Source organism: Dioscorea cayenensis, chromosome 14 (genome assembly GCF_009730915.1).
Source record: "Dioscorea cayenensis subsp. rotundata cultivar TDr96_F1 chromosome 14, TDr96_F1_v2_PseudoChromosome.rev07_lg8_w22 25.fasta, whole genome shotgun sequence".
Classification (NCBI taxonomy): domain Eukaryota; kingdom Viridiplantae; phylum Streptophyta; class Magnoliopsida; order Dioscoreales; family Dioscoreaceae; genus Dioscorea; species Dioscorea cayenensis.
Genome location: NC_052484.1, coordinates 11,351,983 through 11,374,524, shown reverse-complemented (window position 1 = coordinate 11,374,524; position 22,542 = coordinate 11,351,983).

Here is a 22,542-nt window from a genome sequence, read left to right as displayed (position 1 = left end):
ACCCTAGTCACTATTTGGGGAAGAAGAGGCAATTGTTTCTCTATTCCGGCATGTGATCTAGAGGCGTGGGACTTCCGTTCATTGCTAAAAGATCTACAATAATCCAAGAAACAAATTCGGCACATCAAAAAAAGGCTTTTAAACATTAAGAGGTAATTTTGTAGGCTTTTAAATTAAATTATGGTGTTTATTAAAACAATTAGAACATATCACAAATTAATTATTGCTTCCGCATGCTTTTGATGATGTTATTTAAGTTTTCGATATAACCTAACACAAAAAAGGGTGCATGCCATTACTTTTTGTTAATGGAACTGGGGAGTGCATTTCATATATATATTTCCATATGCTTTTCATTTATTTATCTTGTATTTAAACATGTATTTATAGTGATTCAGTGCTACTGTGGTTATTATTGTCTATTTGTGCAGGAGAACAGGTTTCTGTGCAAAAGAACAGTGTTCTGGATGAAGCACGGTCTGAGCAAGACCATGTTTCTCCACTGATTATTCCAGTCGATTTCTGCAACAGGACAAGCATTGTAGCATAGCAAAATCACTATAGCTAAGTTACTATAGCATTAAAACTATAATCTAGTGATATTCAGTGGGATGAACACCCCCGTGTCCAGGGCATGTCGAGCATGAAATCTACTTTTTAAGTCAGATCTAAGGCATTTTTGGTGGATATTCTTTTCAACCTTCATCCTTCTTCTTGGGGGCGGCTGCCAAGCTCTTCCCCTTCACTTCTCTAGGGCCGGAGTGAGGCTACAGTGCAAGATCGCGAGTGGAGCGGAGCTAAGCCAGCGAAACTTCATCGGAGCACTGTCGGAGTGGTTGAGAAGCAAAGAGTGGAGTCTTTCATGGCTTTGTTACCTTTTGTTTTCTTTAGTATTTTATGGATTTGTAAAACTATGAGGGGCTAGCCACTCTCTGGTGCCCCGGACCTATGAACTTGGATGCTCATGTGCTTTGTTGATCTACTTGGTTTTAGTATGTCTACGAAGTTCTATTGGTTTCTTGTGTTTAATAATGTGTTTGCATAACTTGATGTGTTTGATTTGCAAAGATGCTTTGGTAAAACTTGATGTATGGATGACCATAGTTGAGATTGTTTATTGTGATTGCAAAACATGATGTGTTTGAGATGCACAGTTACCCTAGCAGACCTTGGTGTATTTGAGAACCATAGATGCAACATTGCTCTTGAGCACACAGAAGAACTTTAGCATGTACCTGGTAGGTATTAGGGGCAAGTCCATTGCATATTTCTCTGGGGATTAGTCCGAGCAACTACTCTATCTCTGCGTATCTCACCTAGTTTCATTCCAACCCTTACATGTCATCTTTCCCCTTTTAGGATCTACTTATAACCCTTTTTACAAACCATTATTGATCAGTTAGACATTAGAAGATCAATTAGTACTTTGAGTCTAGTCCCTGTGGTTCGACAACCCTACCCCTCACGGGGTACCACTTTACTACTTGTGTGCGACCCGTACACTTGCAGAGAACACATCAAGTTTTTGGGGCCGTTGCTGGGTACTGGCAACTCTTAGGAAAATTAGAATTCAAGTGATCTAGCCATTTATTTCTTTTGTATATGTTTCAGTTTTTTTTTTTGTTTCTTTCTCCTAATTTTCTCATTCTTATTAAATTTTGGAGGGTCGAGCTATGGATGAACTACTTGAAACCTTGAGAAATTATACAAGTCACTCATTTGACTACATCCTAACCAGAGAAAAGTTTGACAGATCTACCATGTTATCGTACACAAGTTAGCTACACCAGCGGCATCAAGGATTATCATACTATTTCCAACTTGGTTTCAAGTTTCAAGGAAGGAACATTATAGTTTCAATGCACAATGGGTTTGGATGATGCGATACCTCTAACAACCCAAGATGATCCACCATGGTTTCCCAACTTTAGTGTTGAAGCTCCTGCATTCTATGAAGAAACACTACCCTCAATGCAAGATATGCCAATTCAATATGAGATAAATCCTACCTTGGGAAGTTGGGAGTTTTTAAGACATGAAGCTAGTGCAAGTTGGAAGGAACCCATCCCTGAATTTTGTAGTTTAGTTGAAAACCAAAATGAGGAACAATTTGCTAATAATGCTGAAACAATTAGGAAGGTTATGGTCAATGATTCAATGGGATCAAATTCATCACTTGAAAATCCTTCAACTTTATTGAAGGAAAGTGGAACACAAGAAAATGAAAAGAATCAAGTGTATGATAATAATTGGATGGAGCCACTCCAATGCACTTTGTTGAAGGAGATTCAGTTACCTCTATCCGAACCTAACCAAGAGATTCAGGGGAAACATCTGGAGACTAAAGCTCCATAAGTAGAGGAGCATACCCTTGTAAAAAATAGACTTCCCCCGGATAAAGAGAATGAAGAGATGGTTGTACTTATTACAGAATCTACACCACAAACAAATGAAGCTGGGGAACAATGGGACAGAATGAAAGCTGAAGAGGTGAATGGAACATATGTAATTGAGTTTGAACACAAAGCCTCTTTGGATAATTACATTTGGATGAACAAGAAGAGAGGGCATGAAAAAGTAAACATTACTCCTGCAAAAAGGTTGAAGCTATCTTTGGACCCTCCAACATTGAGAATAAACAACTCTTGTCCTGGGTTGTTCCCTTGGAGGCATAAAACAAGGTGGTTGAAGCCTTTTATCTATACTCCACGGCAAGTAAGTTTGTTCTTTAACGGAAGTAGCTATTCAACTAGTAACTAAGAGGAGCACTCTCTTCAAACCTCCCTAAGAGGTACATCAAGCCAGTGACGTTAAACAAGCGCTTCTTGGAAGTAGTGACGTTAAACAAGCGCTTCTTGGGAGGCAACCCAAGCTATCTTTGAATCTTGAATAAATCAGTGGTGCTCTTGATTTTATTCTTGCTTGATTCTCTTATTTTTGTGCATTTCATTGTTTGTATATTTTGCTAGTGCTAATAATTCTTGCCTAGATTTTGGAAGTGCTGTGACACTGAGAAAATTGGATTCTAATGCATTTCCAGGACAAAAACAGGCAGAGCACGCCCCTGCTCGTGCTACTGAATTTCTTTGGTTTTAAATTTTTGAAACATTCCAGGACAGACACAGGCTAGGCACGAGCGTGTTAAGGGGGAGCGGCATGTTTTACATTCACCCTTGCATGATTGTGTCATGTTTGTTTCAAATTTTCATCATTCTGCTGAAATGTTCAGTGGGTAAACACACTCATGGACATGATCATGCTCACCCTGATTTCTTACATTTATTGATTAACTTCAATTGTTTGAATGCAGGTTATCTTACCGAGGTTGAGAGCCATATCAATGATTCATGAGCATCACTAATCTTTTTTTAGTAGCGTTTTTCTTTTATTTCTTATTTTCTTTTTCTTGAGCTTCACTTGTGCCCCTTTTTGCTTGTAGGATGTGAGCCATGTGGAAACAAGGAACATACATGTTGAGAGCGGCCACATCACTCCCCGCGTCCAGGAAAGTCCCTAAAACTTCTCCCCAATTTTATTTGTCCTTGATGCATTTCTTTATGCATGCATTTGTACATTGAGGACAATTTATAGTTTAAGTGTGGGGGAGGGTTTTATTGTTGTGTTCTTTGTAATAAGGCATGACTTGGGATGATCTATGATCTTATTTTGTGGAATTTCTAAGTATAAGGGGACACTAGTGTGTTAGTGTATTATTTGTATTGAGCTTAATTGTTAGCTTCACTATTATCTTGGGAACCTCTTATTTTCTCACCTTACCCTAATTGTGGATCCGCTTGTACTTAGGAGAAAACTATAGCTTTATGACCATGATTGTTCTTTGGTTTTGTTAAAAATAATAATAATAATAATAATAATAATAATAATAATAATAATAATAATAATAATAATAATAATAATAATAATAGTATAACTGGAAAGTTGGATTCATTGTGGGATGCCCTACTGGTTCTTTGTAAATACTTTGTAAAAAGATGGTACAAAGAGCTATCACCTTAGAAGTGTGAAAGTCGCTCTTGAGTAGCAAATTTTGTGCATTAGAAGTGTACATTTGATGACCTACCAAGAGAAAGAGCTACCTATAGGGTGTATGAAGTTACTGCCCATTTAGTATAGTGTAAAATAAGGTCATTGTTAGCTACGTTGATCCAACATTGCATGGGGAAAATAAATTAGGGAAATCACACACACAATCGGGGAATACAAGGTGAGAGTGAAACTAATAATTTTTTATCAGCTAAACACACACTGACAACTAGTTTCCTATTGCACACTAAGATTAGAGGTCATGCACTCATCTTCTTTATTATGTGTTGATGTGTTTTGCTTGATGACAAGCAAATGTTCAAGTGTTGGGGTATTTGATGAGTGCATTTCATATATATATTTCCATACCCTTTTCATGTATTTATCTTGCCTTTAAGCACGTATTTATAGTGATTTAGTGCTACTATGGGTATTTTTATTATCTATTTGTGCAAGAGAACAAGTTCTTGTGCAAAAAAAAAAAATAGATTCAGCGCAATTACAGTGCGAAAAGGGATGAGAGTATAGTGTTCCAGGTGAAGCACGGTCTGAGCACGACCGTGTTTTTCCACTGATTATTCTAGGAGATTTCTGCAACAGGTGAAGCACTATACTGTATCAAAATCATTGTAACTGATGCAGGGGCGTGTCGGTGCTGATGCACGATCTTACTAGGAGCTTATGCAGGGGCGTGTCGATGCTGGAATTATGTGATTCAATTGTTCAAACAATCCAGTGATTTTTAGTGGAAGGAACACCCCCATGCTCAGGGTGTGTCGAGCCTGAAAACTGCAATCCAGTGATATTCAGTGGGATGAACACCCCCGTGTTAGGGCGTGTTGAGCCTGAAATCTACTTTTTAAGTCACATCTAGGGCATTCTTGAGAGATCTTCTCTTCAACCTTCATTATTCTTCTTGGGGGCGGCTGCCAAGCTTTTTCCCTTCACTTTTATGGGGCCGGAGTGAGGCTACGGTGCAATATTGCGAGTGGAGCGGAGCTAGGCCAGTGGAACTTCATCGGAGCACCGTTAGAGTGGTTGAGAAGCAAAGAGGGGAGTCTTTCATGTCTTTGTTACCTTTTGTTTTCTTTAGTGTTTTATGGATTTGTAAAATTATGAGGGGCTAGCCACTCTCTGCTGCCCCGTACCTATGAACTTGATTGCTTATGTGCTTTGTTGATCTACTTAATTTTAGTATATCTATGAAGTTATATTGGTTTCTTGTGTATAATGATGTGTTTACATAACTTGATGTGTTTGATTTGCACAGATACTTTGGTAAAACTTGGTGTATGGATGACCATAGTTGTGATTGCTTATTGTGATTACAAAACTTGATGTGTTTAAGATGCACAGTTACCCTAGCAGACCTTGGTCTATTTGAGAACCATAGATGCAACATTGCTCTTAAGCACACACAAGAACCTTAGGATGTACTTGGTAGGTATTAGGGGCAAGTCCATTGCACATTTCTCCGGGGGATTAGTCCGGGGCACTGCTTTATCTCTACGTATTTCACCTAGTTTCATTCCAGTCCTTACTTGTCATCTTTCCCCCTTTTAGGATTTAGTTATAACCCTTTTTACCAACCATTATTGATCGGTTAGGCATTAGAAGATCAATTAGTACTTTGAGTCCAGTCCCTGTGGTCTGACAACCCTACACCTCACAGGGTATCACTTTAGTACTTGTGTGCGACCCGTGCACTTACGGAGAACACATTAGGAACTCATTTACTGGGAAAGTATGATGCTGTTTTGTTAGGGGAAATTGGGAAAGATAGCAATGAGGGTTTGTTTTATGCAGCATTCGCTATCATCTAAAACAAAATTGATGAGAACTAGACTTAATTTCTTGCTACTCTTGGGGAGGCGTTGTACGGTTAAGAAAGTTACAATAAGATTATATCATTCATCTCAAATTGGTCAAATGGTTTAGTCAATGCTGTTGTGCAAGTCTTTCCCTCATGGCCACAAGGTTATTGTTTACCACATTTGGAAGCGAACTTCATGAAGACCAATGCTAGACTCGGGAAAGTACTAAGAGCGGTAATAGGCAATAATTGTGAAAATTACATACGCTTACACATCGAAAGAGTTCGACGTTGTAGTCAGTGAACTTGCATCTACATCGGTCACTGCACACACTTGGTTACTACACAAGTCCGATGTTGATCATTGATCTAACTATTTTTTTAAAGGAACAAGATGGTGCAAGATGTACTCCAATGTGGTAGAGTCCTTCAATGCCTAGATCAAAGAGGCATGCCATTACCGGTAACAAGCATGGTTGATTCCATAAGGTTAGGCTCGATTAACATATACATGTGCTTCCCGTTTGTTCCTGTGTAAGATCCATTGTTATTGTATATTATAATTGGTTATTGTGTAATATTTGTCATTCCTATGTAATATATCAAATTATTATTTATTAAACTATGTTTAACTTTATTGATTTACCTTTCTATATATGACATAGAGTTCATGTGTGTATGGCGTCTTCATCCACAGGTTTAAACTTATCAATATGCTGGCAGAGAGATGTGAACAATCAAATAGGTGGGATACATATCTCTGCCTTGAGATACGAAAGAAGGTTGAACAAGTTATCAAAGACAGTCATTTTCTTAGGGTTGATCGATCCAGGGATGACACCTATAAAGTGGTAGATGACCATAATACAGTCAGCCTCCAAATCTAGAAGTGCTCTTGTAGATGATGGGAAGTGCACGGGCCCTATACAAGCATGCATATGCCGCGATTATGCAAATGACATGAATGCACACTGTTATGTAGATGATTATATCACAGTCGAATGGTATCATTGTGCATATGGCAACCCAATATACCCATTTCCTGATAGATGTGATAACAAATGTGAACTCTAAATGCAGCCGCCAATATAAAAGAAGAGAATCGAGTTATAAGCTTTTTCTATATGCAATTTACATTATAGTCAGTGTCATCAAACTGGAGATAATCATCAATCATGTAATGCAGTCATAGTGGACTAAACGTGGTATGCGTAATATGTATCACGTGAGACTTTTTGTGAATTATGAAGTCATTCATGTGTATTACTTCTCTTTTAGTTTTATTATTTGTTGTTCATGCATATTACTTTTCATTTCAGAGTATGATATGTTCTTCATGTGTATTATTTCAAGTTTCTGGGTATTATATATTACTAGTATGTATTAATTATAAGTTCTGAGGATTATTTGGTTTTGTTGTGTATTATCTGATGAACTTTCCGCAAGTGCATGAATCGTGACAAGTAATAAAGTGGCACCAGATAATGAGGTAGGGTTGTCAAACCTCGGGGACTGGACTTCTAGTACTAGTTGATCGTCTAATGTCTAGTCAACTGAAGGGTGATGAAGGTATTAACTACTACAAGAATAAGAGCAAAGGATGGAAGAACTAAGTAGACTAGGGTTGAGTCACTACAACAAATTTGTCAATTATTGACATATGCAATAATGTCATAAAATAATATAGTTTTGTCACTAAAAATATTTTGTGACGCTTTGTTGCCGTCACCACATTTTGTCGCCTTTGCTCCGTCGCTAAAGGGTTAATGTGACGATTTACATGTTCGTCACACAATAATACCTTTTATGTGACAAAATTATCATATTTTACTTATTTTATAATTATTAATGACATGCATTTTTATCACTAAATATTGTGCCAAACTGTCATAAAATGTTATGAATTGTCACTAAATATGAGGTAAGTTTATCATTTGTGACATTCCATTAATTTTCAAATAATAAATAACAAAAATATTTGTTACCCTTTTAAATAGAAACGTCACTATATATTGTTAAAAAATGTAATATTTAGTGACAAAAGTCTTTTTTCGGGATAATGAAAATGCGTCACTAATGAAAAATATTTTCGTCATTAAATACATTGATCATTTAATTAAGATGACAAAAATATAGATGTCACGACAAAATTAATACTTTGTGACATGCATAATTGTTAAAAAAATATACCATAAATTAATTTTTTTGTAATGTCACAATTAATTGAATATTATATAATTTGTAATATTTTTATAATGTCACAATCAATCATGTTTTTATGATGTATTTGTAATTTGTGACATATTTTAGTGAATATTTTTTAATAAATTATATAAATTATCAAAAATTTAATTTTTGATAATATATCATAAATAATATTAAATCAATATTATTATTGCAAAAAGAAAAACAACACAATTATCATAATTTATAGTTAACCTTATGGACTAACAAATTTCAATTTCGTAAAATTTCAATAACATTAAAAACTTATAATCTTAAGTAAATCATATCAAAATAGATAACTGTTCTTCATGCAACTCTTGTGTCATTCGCGTTTATGGCGTTTTGTTGATGGAGAGTTTGCCTCATTAAAACCTGAAATAAATATTTTTAAAATAATAAATATAATTTATAAGAAGAGTAAATTAACAAAAAGTAAAGTTCAAAAATATAATTATATATACATATACATATATAATATGCATCCAAAAATTAATAATAAGCACAATAGATAGTCATAACAAAAACTTAATTGATTAATGACAAACTTCAACAATTTAAAAGTGCTAATAAAACAACTATAGAAATTATAACAATAATTCCATTATAAAATAATGATAATTAAAAAATACATAAATTAATAAAAAAACACAAGAATCAATATTGTTAGCAAACCTTTGGAAAGAAAACTTTAATCTAATGATTGTAGCCGATGTCAATCTCTTTCCCATTTAAATATTCCCTTCTCCAATGTAACCATCATCACTACAAAAACCCATAAAAATTAGAAGCAAATCAAACAATTATAAAAAATTTATGAACTAAGTGCATTGGAACACTAATACAAATACTTAAAGATTCATGAGATCTTTGATGAAGTAGGAACTTACATAAGCATTATAAAAAAAAAAATCAAAAACTAAAAAAAAAGTGTGCCTTAAGATGGATGTAACAATAAAATAAAAAATAGACTGTAGTATAGATATTGAGAAAGAGAAATATAATGTACCCTAGCAATGATGAGAGAGAAAGAAAGATTAAGAAAGAATAGAAATTGAGATAGAGATTTATATAGAATTTTTGTTTTTTTAAATTTTTTTATAAAATTTAAACTAAATTTAGATAAATTAAAAATTATTTAGAAATTTGTATATGATATATCTTTCTATTGAATGAAAATCTGTTCAAAGTCTATATAAAAACTAAAATATTTTTATTTTTATAATTAAATTCGAAATAAATTTTAAAAAAAATTATTAACAAATTCAAACTAAATTTAGATAAATTAAAATTATTTAAAAAATTTTATAGGATATATCTTTTTATTGAATGAAAATCTTTTCAAATCCTATATAAAAACTAACATATTTTTATATTTTTTTTAATTAAATTCGCAATAATTTTTAAAAAAAGTTATTAACAAATTTAAACCAATGAAACTTGAATTTTAAATTACCGTTTAAATATATTTCCCAATAATTTTTTTTAAAATTTTTTTAACAAATTTAAACCAATGAAATTTGAATTTTAAATTAGTACGCAGTTATAAAAAAACTTCTTTTAATATCTATATAAAAAATTACTTCAATAAAATAAAGGCCTTTTTATAATTTAGTCCTTATTAATAAAAATAAATTATAATATACATGAAGGTGTTAATATAAAAATATCTCTAATAAAAATCTTTAAAAAAATATCGAAAAGAGATAAAGAGAGTTATTTGAATAAAAATAAATAATTTAAAAAATAAATCAATATGAAATAAAACTAATATGGGGATGCTACAACCCCTATCTTCACAATTTTTGAAAAATAAACAATGTATAAATTGATAAATATAGTTTAAAAAAATTATATTTTTTTAGGAAAAATATTTGCAATTTTTTTTTTAATCCCCTTGCCCCTAGGTATTAAATTGGCTTATATAACATGAAAAAATTTATATTCTTTTGCAAAATATATATTGTTTTGCTTTCTCAAGTTTTTTTTACTTGCAAAAGCTATTTATATTGTGTAAAAATATATGATTTTAGAAAAATATTTGGAAAAGTCTATTATTTGCTTTACATTCGACAAGTTGGTGTGCATGATAGTGAAAATTATATTTTATAAAAATATTTACAAAAGAAAATTGTTGTTTGGTTTATTAACATTTTGCGTGACCCACCTAAAAAATTTATTGTTATGTCCTTACTCATATCTATGTCAATTTATGCAAATAACTTTGTTATATTTTTTCCGAAATTAATTGTAAAGCATAAAAGAATGTTTATGTCATTTAGTATTTTATATTTCAATATTTAACATTTGACTATGGAAAAAAAATTATTAGTGAGAGATGATTAATGTCATTAAATTTGGTAACAAATAGTGACATTATCCAATATCATCAAGTAATGCGATATTTATTTGTGACAATATTATAATGTCATTATTACTTATATTTTGGTGACGAACCTATGTGTCACAAAAATAAATTAAGATACATAAAAAATTGTCATTGATAATGTATGTTAATATTAGTAACATTATTTAAATTTAGTTTAAAAACAAGAAATTTTAAAATTTGTCACGAAAAAATATTATATTAATGGCGTACTATATTTGTCACTTAATATTTAAACCGTCACTAAAAGTACGAGTGCATTTAGAGCTAATCCTTTTGTGACAATATCATGTGACAATTCAAAGTATTGTCACATAAAATTATCAAACAAGCGAAATGAGTGACTAAATAATGATTTCGTCACGTTATGTATTTATTTTGTGACAAAAAACCAATATGTCAAATTAAAATTGTCACTAATCATCAATTTTGTTGTAGTGAGTGTCGATAGCAGAAGGACAATACCCCGGGATGATCCCTAAGTGCCTAAGATACTGACTTGGGTGTAATGCCTACCAGGATACATTCTATGTCCTTGTGGGTGCTCAAGAGTAATGTTGTATCTACGACTATCAAATGCACCAAGTTCTGTAAGTATAACTACCGGCTTCATATACACCAATTTTTGCAACTACTCTAGGTAATCGCAACTACGGTAATCCACACACGCCAAGTTTTACACAAGCATCTAAGTAAATCGAGTACACCAATTTATGTAAGCACAAGAATTAATACAAGCAAACAATAGAACTCCATAGGCATTAGAACTCAAGTAGTCAAAGTATTAAAAACAACATAGTTCACAATTCTAGGGCACTGTGGAACAGTTAGCCCCTCATGAATTCATACAAATGAGAGAGAATAACAAGCATAAGGAAGAGAGACATCTAGACTTCCCCCTCTTTACAAAATCTCCTCAAATATACTTTAAAAGCTGCATAGAATGGGAAACTCCACTCCTCTAGCATTTTTAACTCACCCTTGGCCTCTTTAGCTTGAGTGGTGGCGGCTGATCATCATTCGTTCAAAGGTTCCTCCGTTGGAGAAGAAAACTCTTGAGCAAGAGATGTTCAGAGGGCAATAAAAAGGACTTTTCAGGATCAACATGGTCAAAGAACGGTCGTGCTTAGACTGTGCTCTTCTTGAAGCTTATGGGTTAAAAAGGCTAAGTGCCATCCATAGGGAATCACAGGGAGAACACGATCATGCTCCACCAGTGCTTAGCTTGAGCAAGCCCATGAAAGAAGCACGCAGATCATGCTTCCCCTGAAAGTGTAGGTCATTCTTTTCCCAAAGTAATCATGGGGAAAAAGCACCCCTGTGCTCCGCCCGTGCTCTCGCTGACAATTGATTGCTTCCCCGCAAGTGTACGGGATCGCCAAGTAATACCTCGCGTGAAGACACGAGGATCGTATTCCACGGGGCTAAGGATCTCCTATTACTCCTTCTCGAGCTATTATCTAGCCTAAGATCTCAAATGATGGATTTTTACTCTACTAAAGCAATTAAAACTAAACTGAGATTATGACCAAATTAGAGAGAACAAGCAATGGGCAAGCAAGAAATACAAAATAATGCAAAGGCCTATGGATGTGGATCCCCTTGAGGGATTAAACCTACATGGAGGGCTACCAAACACCCATTTTCTCGGCGTGATGATACAAGTATCCCCTTCTAATCCATTCATGATCTAATACATGCGAGCAAGTCACATCTACATGCATCACTCATAAAAAGAGCTACGGATTTCTCCTTAATGTAGCACTTAGCATGAAAACAATGGATTAGATCTCAAAATTACCCAAGCAAAGAATTAACAAGTAATCATCCAAAAATACATGATAAACCCCCCAAAGGTTCACCAACACCCGTGGCCTTGGGGGGTCTAGTGTGTCATCATCCCACAACAAGTAACATAATCAAGTAAAACACACAAGAAAAAGCATGAGTGACACTCCCTAGATGAAATGGTGTAGGAGGAGGTAGAATGTATGCCGAATGATGCTTCCCTCACCAAAGGAATGCCGAATGACGCTTCCTCTAGCCGCGGGTCTCCTTCCTTCAAAGCGTGGTAGATCTCCCTTTGAATGATGTTGCTTCTGCCTTGAGAGTCTTGGACCTTGGGCTTAGATGATCTTCTAGCTTCCTTGCCCTTCTTCTCCTTCCCAAGGTCGCTCAAAAACCTCTCAAGTGTCTCCCCAAAATCGGCCAAGAAAAGGTCTAGAAAAAGCCTAGCTCAAAAAAAGTCCCCAATATCCGCCTCTAAAGTTGGTATTTATACCCCCGAGGCATACGGGTCGTATGGGGGTCGTATGAGGGTCGTATGGCACCCAAAAACCCTGATTCACGATCCATACAGGGTGCATACGGCCCCCATACTGGGTAGTATGGAAATCAAGCGGACACTCCAAAAACAATCCACTGCATACAGTGCATACGGCCCCATACATCGGGTAGTATGAAATTCTGCTTTTCTCTTTTTTGCCCAAATGATATCTTCTTGTTCTCCATGGCTTCCTTATGCCCTACAAAGCAAATAGAAGACGATTAAGCATAAAACGGGCATCAAACCTCACAAAATACATGCAAAGTGAATACGATAATTATATGAAAACACCTACATTTAGACACTTATCAAATATCCCCACACTTAAGCGTTGCTTGTCCCCAAGCAAACAACTCATGAAAAACAAAGAGACTGAGAAGTGGCTAAATGCATTACCTCTGGCTTAAGCAAATATAAGATTCCAATAGCAATGGACAATGATACATAGATGTTGAGTCAAAGTCAATAAGCATAATTAAAATATCCTATTTCACCACTTATATGTCTGTGCCGTGTAAGTGAATCTTATGTCTCATTTGCCCTGATCTGGTCTAGCCTAAGGACTTCAATCAGTATAGCTCTAGATGCTAATCACTCCACTTACAATGAATACTAAGTCTTAAACTACTAAGTGCTACTTCAATGGCCAAGTAAGATCCTTCTAAATCTATAGCTTGAAACTAAATCCACTTTCATCTCAAAACCTTTGGTAGGTACTCAAAAAGATTACTAGGTTTTATTTTCATTTCATCATTCATTTTTTTTTTTCCGAGTCCGACTAACGTAGACTGCATCAACATCATTTTGAAATCTTTCTGGAGGATGCACATGCTGGTTAGGCACAAGAGCCACCCAACTACTCGATTACAGTCTACATAGACGCATTCATGCTTCAGTAGCAGAGGAATACTGACATAGACTCATTTTTTTTTTTTTTTTTTTTTACATTCACCCTAGATCACATCTTTAGAGTACACTACATGCCATAAGACTAGGATTAGCTCAACAAGACTTAAAAGTTCTTAAGAGTCCACTGAAGGATAGAACTTAGTTTTCTAGGACTAAGTACTCAAAGTAGTGTGTTACGCATACAAGAGAGTTAGAGTAGTCACATTGGCTATTCCCAGGGCATCGACAGAATATTCAGTGCACATGACAATACTAGGGGTAAAACAGGATTCAATAAAGCATAGAAACAAATAACTCACATCAATCATTAGTCCAAGCTAAAAGAATCTTACAAGAATGAACAAAGCCATCATAGGTAACACTAGCATGTAACAATGGTCCTAATACATGAAATGTACCCATCCCCACACTTAGTGTTGTACATTGCCCTCAATGTACACTAATCATGAAAAAACATGCATGATGAAGCAATACAAATAATAAAGGGGGGTGAAAACGAACTCCCGGTTGAACTTGTGCTCGCCGTGAGGTAGGACTCGAAAAAAAGGTGTGGTGAGCAAGACATGTCTCGTCCGGCCTCCATTAAAAACTAGGAAAGCTCACCAAATTCCCTTAATGCCTCGCGAGGCAAAAAAGGGGACATCATCATTCCACAAAAAAATTGAAAAAAATACAAGCACAAGGGGAAAAAAACTAGAGAGTAGTCAACAAAAAAACACAAAGATGAACATAAACTAAAAGTTCAACAACACAAGTTGGTAGGGTAGAACCATGCCAACTTAACAAAACACAAAACAAAGCAAGCAAAAGTAAACAATATTTGTTCAGGCTCCAACAAGCTGCTACTCATCACAATCAGGTGCTGGTGGTGGTGGCATGGTGGCAGAAGGAGTGGCAACAGTGTGCGAGGATGAACCACAATAGGAAGTGATAAAACGGTGAAGATTTGCCTCGAGCTGGCGCTGTCCCTCAATGATCTTCTAAAGCTGGCCACGAATCTCACTCTGCTCCTGACGCACAGCCCGAACCTCGCCCTCAAGTCCCCTCAGTCTCATGTCAAAGTCAGGTAAAGATGTAGCGCCGGGGGTCAGAGCAGGCGCGCCCTCAGGGTCTAACTCTGTGTGCTCAGTCTGCTGCTGACTAGACTCGCCAGTGGCCCGGGGACGTGTGGGTCTGCCACGTGCGACCATCAAGCCTATCGCCCGTATGTGGGTTGGTCCAAGAGGGACTGTACCTCCTACAACAGTCATGCCTTGTGTCTGCTCAAGTAAACCCATGCCACGGATCAATCTAGTCACATAGGGCCCAATAAATGTAGTTCCCAATCGTGGATATGAGCCCTAGTGAAGAAATGCATCGGCGACAAGGTGGCCAACGTGAGTAGGGCGTCGCTCGAAGATGCCATACATCGTATAAAGATCAGATTGAGTTACAACCCCCTTGCTATCAGTCCACCCCCAAATGGATCGAGCAATCAAAGCATGAATGAATCTGTGGGCCGGGTCAATCATGCGCGAGGCCTTTCGTGTTTGATCATCACCCGCCAAGGTCGCCCAATAGTTGCTTCGTCCCACTCCACATGGGAAATCAAGCTTAAGACGCTTACCGGGCATGGAGTTGATAAACTCATCATCATAAATCCCCAAGAACTTGGCAAAATCCAAGTGGTGCATACTACGCTTCCGTCCAAAAGCTTGAAAACTGATGGTGAGAATTTTCCTATTCCGCACGGAATCTCCATCTTGTTGTGCCTCAAATGTACTCAAAACCTCCAAAGTTAATTGACGAAAGGTTCACTCGTTTATGGCGAAAAGTTTATCCCAACAATTTTTGGATAGCCACTCCCTTACTTGACTTGCAATCCCAAGGTTCTCCACAATTGCCCAATCAAGGTAGCACAATGTTCCAAATAGTTTTGTTTTCAGTCGATCATATCTCTCTCGATGATGGGATAACTTGAAGACGGGCTCATCGGGTGTAGAGGAGGGTCCGGAGGTCCTTGGGCGCTTGGAGGCGAGCCGTTTTGTGTTAGGCATCCCTACAATGAAGATAAACTTTGTTCAAGCTCATAGGGATACAAGATAAAGCAAAGGAAAATGCTAGAGATAGAGGAAACTCAAGAAAAATCCAAGTTTGAAGGTCATACGGCCGTATAGGGGCCGTATGGTCACTATTCATACGGGAAGAGTTTCTCCTATATTCAAAGCATCGAAAATTTTTTTTACATAAATTTGAAAGAAAATTTATCCATGACATTCACATCATTCAAACCAAGCAAAATGCTAAAGAAATCCCACACAAAATCTCTAAGAATGCCCAAGAAATGAGAAAAATAAAACTAGGGCATAGAAAAGACATACCGATGAAATCTTGAGAAAACAAGCTTTAAACTCGGGGAAAACCACTAGATCGACGTCTCAAATGGATGAGGAGAAGATTTAGGAGGAAAAATGAAGAGATTTGGCCAAGAATTGAGTGAAAAGAAGAGAGAAAATCGGTGGAAAAAGAGAGAAAAGAGAAGAATGGAAGAAAGAGAGAGAGAGAGGGGTTATAAAAGGAGGGAACCCGACCCCATGGGGGCCGTATGGGCCAAATGGCCCTCTCGGCTGAGAGGATCTGCCCGTAGCAGACGGCCCCGTATGGGGGTCGTATGGGGGCCGTCTGCTACAGCACAGAGCCTCTGTGCTCGTCTCAGACGGCTACCATACGGACCAGTAAGGCCGTATACCCATTAGATTCAATTAAAACTTTGAAAATCTGCCCCCAATTGATGAAAAAATGATATAGCAAGCTCAAGGACCCCTCCAAAAATGAGTGAATTGAATAAAACGACGATCTGGTGCATGAATTAACACCTAAACATGAGTTTCTCAAGAAGTTGCACAAACATACCACAATTAAAATGATGAGAGCACTACGCCAAGTGTGTGAGCATGAACTTATTCAAACGTAAAGCAAAACTAAGAAATACAAAACTTTGAAATGAACTAGGAACTAGAATATGAAAAATGCAAGCAAAGACCACCGAACGCTTGGGTTGCCTCCCAAGAAGCGCTTGTTTAACGTCACGAGCCTGACGTACCTTTTTCTTACCTAAGGAGGCTTGAAAATGGTGTGTTCATCCCGGCTAGAAGTTGCATAAGAACTACCAAGAAATATGAAACATACCTTCTGGGATGGTGTTAAATTGAAGGCCAAGCATGAGTTACCTTTTGGCCTCCATGAAAAAAGCTTGGGCCGGGAATTGTGCAATTTAAACTTGGGCGGATCCTTAGATGGTTTGAACCTCCTCCCCGCTTCTTCTTTGGTCCCGACAAGAATTCCTTTGAGTACCCCACCACAAAGTTGCTTGGGCCTCCAAGGAAAAAGCTTTGGTCGAGAGTTGTTTAATCTCGGCATGGGTGGGTCATTGGACGGCCTCAACCTCCTACCCACATTTCCTTCCTCGACTCTTGGAAAGTTGCCTTGGATCATCAAAAAGAGTTGCTTGGGCTTCCAAGGGAACAAGTTTGGTTGAGAACTCGCGAAGCTTTGCATAGGTGGATCAATTGGTGGCTTTAACATCCTATCCACAATTTTTTTATCAACCATGGTGTGATGAACTTCAAGTGCCTATAACATTTGCTTGGGCCGCCAAGGAAAAGGTATTGGTTGGGAATTGTCCAAGCCCGGCATTGGTGGGTTCAAGGATGACATTGGTTTCCTCCCCACATCTTCAAATACAATTCCTGGAATTTTGTTTTTGCACTTGACTAAAATTGATGGATGGATGGAAAAATCTATGTTAAGGCAAGTAGCATCTTCAAATGTGGTCGATTGAGTTTCTTCTACTTCCTTACATGTATTCATGACCATGATGCCATCCTCCCCCTTTTCTTCTTCCATTTCACATTGAGGTGAAACCTCTACCATTTGCTCAGAAGGTATTGATGCTACATCATTTGCTTCTTCCACCTCCAACACCTCAATATGAGCATCCACCACAATCTCATTGGTTTTCTCTTCATCTCTTGTGCCATTTTGAGTTAGGGCTTCTATAGATGGTGGCAATTTGACTGATTCTTTGGAATACTCTCCCATCTTGTTTTCCACACTTTGAAGAGATTGTTGAGCATTAAAATTTTTGGCAATCCTAGCTTCAAGTTCGGCATCCGCATACCTCATGAAACTTGCAAAAACATCTTCTGTATTGAATCCCCAACGATTAAGTTGCTTGTCGACTGGAGGTTGGTAATGTCACAGTTTTTGAAAAGTGGATTCCTGTAGCAGTTCTTGGTGAGGGTAAACCCATTGTTGAGAATCCATGGCCCTGTGTCAACATGTAAAACTAAAATCAATAAACTAACAAAGAAAACAATTAAGAAGAAAAATAAATAAATATGGACAAAAGGTGTAAAAGAAACATAGAAAGACAAATATTTACAAAAGAAAAGATAAATGGCTAGAGTAATAATCTAAAAGTTTCCTAGAATTCCTTAAAATCCCCGGCAACGGCGCCAAAAACTTTATTGCTTCCCCGCAAGTGTACGGGATCGCCAAGTAATACCTCGCGTGAAGACACGAGGATCGTATTCCACGGGGCTAAGGATCTCCTATTACTCCTTCTCGAGCTATTATCTAGCCTAAGATCTCAAATGATGGATTTTTACTCTACTAAAGCAATTAAAACTAAAATGAGATTATGACCAAATTAGAGAGAACAAGCAATGGACAAACAAGAAATACAAAATAATGCAAAGGCCTATGGATGTGGATCCCCTTGAGGGGTTATCATGCAACATGGATGATGATTTAAAGATGCAAGGGTAAAATGGACCATGAGATTCCAAGTTTAGAACAACCCCAATTTCTCGGTGATTGAACCCTAGTCCCATACGAACATAGATAGGAATTTCTCCCAAATCTACATCCCTACGATTGCATTAAGTATGAGGAAATCTCGCTTAGGAATGAACCTACTCTTCTTCGGATTAAACCTACATGGAGGGCTACCAAACACCCAATTTCTCGGCGTGATGATACAAGTATCCCCTTCTAATCCATTCATGATCTAATACATGCGAGCAAGTCACATCTACATGCATCACTCATAAAAGAGCTACGGATTTCTCCTTAATGTAGCACTTAGCATGAAAACAATGGATTAGATCTCAAAATTACCCAAGCAAAGAATTAACAAGTAATCATCCAAAATACATGATAAAACCCCCCAAGGTTCACCAACACCCGGTGGCCTTGGGGGTCTAGTGTGTCATCATCCCACAACAAGTAACATAATCAAGTAAAACACACAAGAAAAGCATGAGTGACACTCCCTAGATGAAATGGTGTAGGAGGAGGTAGAATGTATGCCGAATGATGCTTCCCTCGCCAAAGGAATGCCGAATGACGCTTCCTCTAGCCGCGGGTCTCCTTCCTTCAAAGCGTGGTAGATCTCCCCTTTGAATGATGTTGCTTCTTGCCTTGAGAGTCTTAGATCTTGGGCTTAGATGATCTTCTAGCTTCCTTGCCCTTCTTCTCCTCCCCAAGGTCACTCAAAAACCTCTCAAGTGTCTCCCCAAAATCGGCCAAGAAAAGGTCTAGAAAAAGCCTAGCTCAAAAAAAGTCCCCAATATCTGCCCTAAAGTTGGTATTTATACCCCTCCCCCCCCCCTGAGGCATACGGGTTGTATGGGGGTCATATGAGGGTCGTATGGAACCCAAAAACCCTAGATTCGTGATCCATACGGGGTGCATACGGCCCCCATATTGGGTAGTATGGAAATCTGGGCAGACACTCCAAAACAATCCGCTGCTACAGTGCATACGGCCCCCATACTGGGTAGTATGAAATTCCTGTTTTCTTCTCTTTTTGCCCAAATGATATCTTCTTGTTCTCCATGGCTTCCTTATGACCTACAAAGCAAATAGAAGACGATTAAGCATAAAACGGGCATCAAACCTCACAAAATACATGCAAAGTGAATACGATAATTATATGAAAACACCTACATTTAGACACTTATCAACAATCAGGGAAATACCAGATAAAGGAAACCATGGGGAGATGGCACGCATGTGCTTGCATTGGACACTTAGAAGAAATGTCTTCATTGGTTGGTTTTGACCATGATTTCACTCCATGTGTGTTATAAACCCTAAAAACCTGCAATAGAGACAAACATACCCATAATATCATCATTTATAGACAAAATGCACTAAAAGACAAGCAAAGGAGTGCATTGAAGATATGCAAATTATGATATAAAATGCACTCATCATTATCCGAGTTTCTTTTCTATTGTTGTTTTTGTTTTGCATTTGCAGTAATTTACACATGTATGGACTATTTGACAATGTCTACATATATAATTTGTTTCTATTTAAAAGCGAATAAACGCAAGTCTTTATAATACATTTGGTTATAACCACATACAAGAGGATTCCATCAACATTATTAGTCATTAGAGGGGTCAGTGCTTTCTTTCGTCACACTTATTTCGGTGATATTGTCACAGGTACGGCATTTATGTCCTCCATAGCACCATCCGTCTTCATCCCATCATCCTCTTTCATGGTGGCATCCTTTGTCACGACATCCTCATCTACAATGGGTATAACTTTTCTCTACATTTCATCAAGTAATATCTGTGTGACATAACAAAGCCGCAAGAATGGGACGCTCGACCAAGGTATGTCCAACTTATCCCCATTCAAAAGTTGCTCCATATATCGCATGTAAAATATTGGATAGTCAACGCTTCCTGATTCCTGTTGGGGTTAATCCCGTACATGCTCAAGCGGAACATCTTTAATTTGTTGTACCCAGTATAAACATCAATGCACAATTCGAAGAGATCCCGTTGGAATAAGTCAAAATTAATTATTACTAGGTTAATAAAAGGTATGATCTTATGTTAGAATGACTTACTGTCACACCCCGACCCATGGGCCACGGGACGTGATAACCACCATGACGATCCCGAGGAAAAACACTCCGCCACTCAGCCCTCAAAGCGCCGTAAGGCTAACCAATAACCTGAAAACAACAATATTTACACTGATACACAGTGAAAGTAGCAACAATAACAACCACAATAATAAACAGAATTAGAGGGATTCACAAATGCACAGGGAAGCAACAATAACAACAGCACACAGCTAATACACCAAGGGTTTAAGAGTTGCATACTACAAGCCAACAACAAGGTTTCCTACGTATTAATGGATCCCAAGTCTCAACAACATATGCATGAACAAAATAAACATACATGAACTGAAAGGAAGAGCAATAGAGAGAACAATAGTAAATGCTTAGCACACTGCCACACCGCCGCACCTACTACCTGCAAAAGCTAAGAAGAGGAAAGAGGGGTGAGTAACTAACGTTACTTAGTGAGGGGAGGTTAGCACAACTCTACTAGTAATATACCAAAAGTTTAATAATCATGAACCACCAAAATAATAATACTTTACTAATAACATAAATAGTTTAGAACATAATTACACATAGTAGTGATCTTCAAAACAAACTAATAAAGCTAGAGCCAAAAAAAAAAAAGCTTTTTACCTCAAGTAGGGGTTTACAACATCAAACTCACAAAATACCAGACATAGGGCTCAAAAATATGAAAATAAGTTCACTTAAAGCTAATCTTTCGGCATAAAACATATAAACCAAAATAGTTCCAAAATACAGGTATAACAACTAAATAACATAAGTTTCACAATAAATAATCATAATACTAGTGTCAAATCAAATTTATGGGAGATAGCCCTCCTAAGAGCGATAGTTGGGCCTCACCCGCTCACCACAAATTCAAGATGACACTATAAAAGAAACAATGGGAATAAATCTCAAACCCAATATAAAACAACACCCAACACTCACACAACATAAAGTGGTTAAGAAACCTCCCTAAACCTTCACCGCAGCCGCAGCTAGGTTTAGAGCCGTCAAAGTACTCATACCCTTGATGTTGACCCATTGGTTCACAGCATGGTAACAATGCCTACCCGATGAAAATCTAGTCAGGATTCTACACTCCCACCTGAACTAGCCCTCATAGTAATCAGCCGATCTACCATGCCACCTCAAAGGCTGGCCATGGAGACCACCTACTATAGTAGGGTCACCATACAAACTCAACAATAAGCACATCCCACATGAAGTACAATAGCCAACACAAAACCAACAACAACAACAATACCTCAAGCTTTTAACACAAATCAATTTACATAATCCAACATAAGAGACAACATAGAAATTCTTTCATTTGAACACAAATTGCATAAAAGAAGCACCAAGCAATAAACTCTTTCCAGGGTTAAAACTTCTCAAAAGCAATCATAATAATCCACAAAAACTCATTAAGCAAGATAGATTATATAAACATATAAATATGGGTAATTTTCTAATAGAGTCATTCTTAATAGTCCCACTCACCAACTTAGGCGAGTATAGCCTGCGAGAGTGTTACTTCTGCGCCAATTCATTGCCTCAAGCCAAACCCTCACCACCTAACTAACCATGACCACACACACACACACACGCACGCAAACAAGAAAAGAGTAAGCCAAAGAAACACCAAGAAAAACCCTAAGATTAAGCACGCAAAACAAACCTCAATGAGGTCAAGGGTTAGCTCAAAACTAAGACCAAAAATTTTCAAAGAATTCCAAACGTTCTAGGCTTTCCTCTAAGCCAAAGAAACCAAGAAAACAAGGAGAACTCATCGATGCTATAGTAAAATCAGAATTATTACAGTGCCTGAGACCAACCTCATCAACAATCCAAGGGAAAGACACCAAGTTCTCACAACTATACAATTGCCAACTTAAAGACACATAAATCAAAAAATA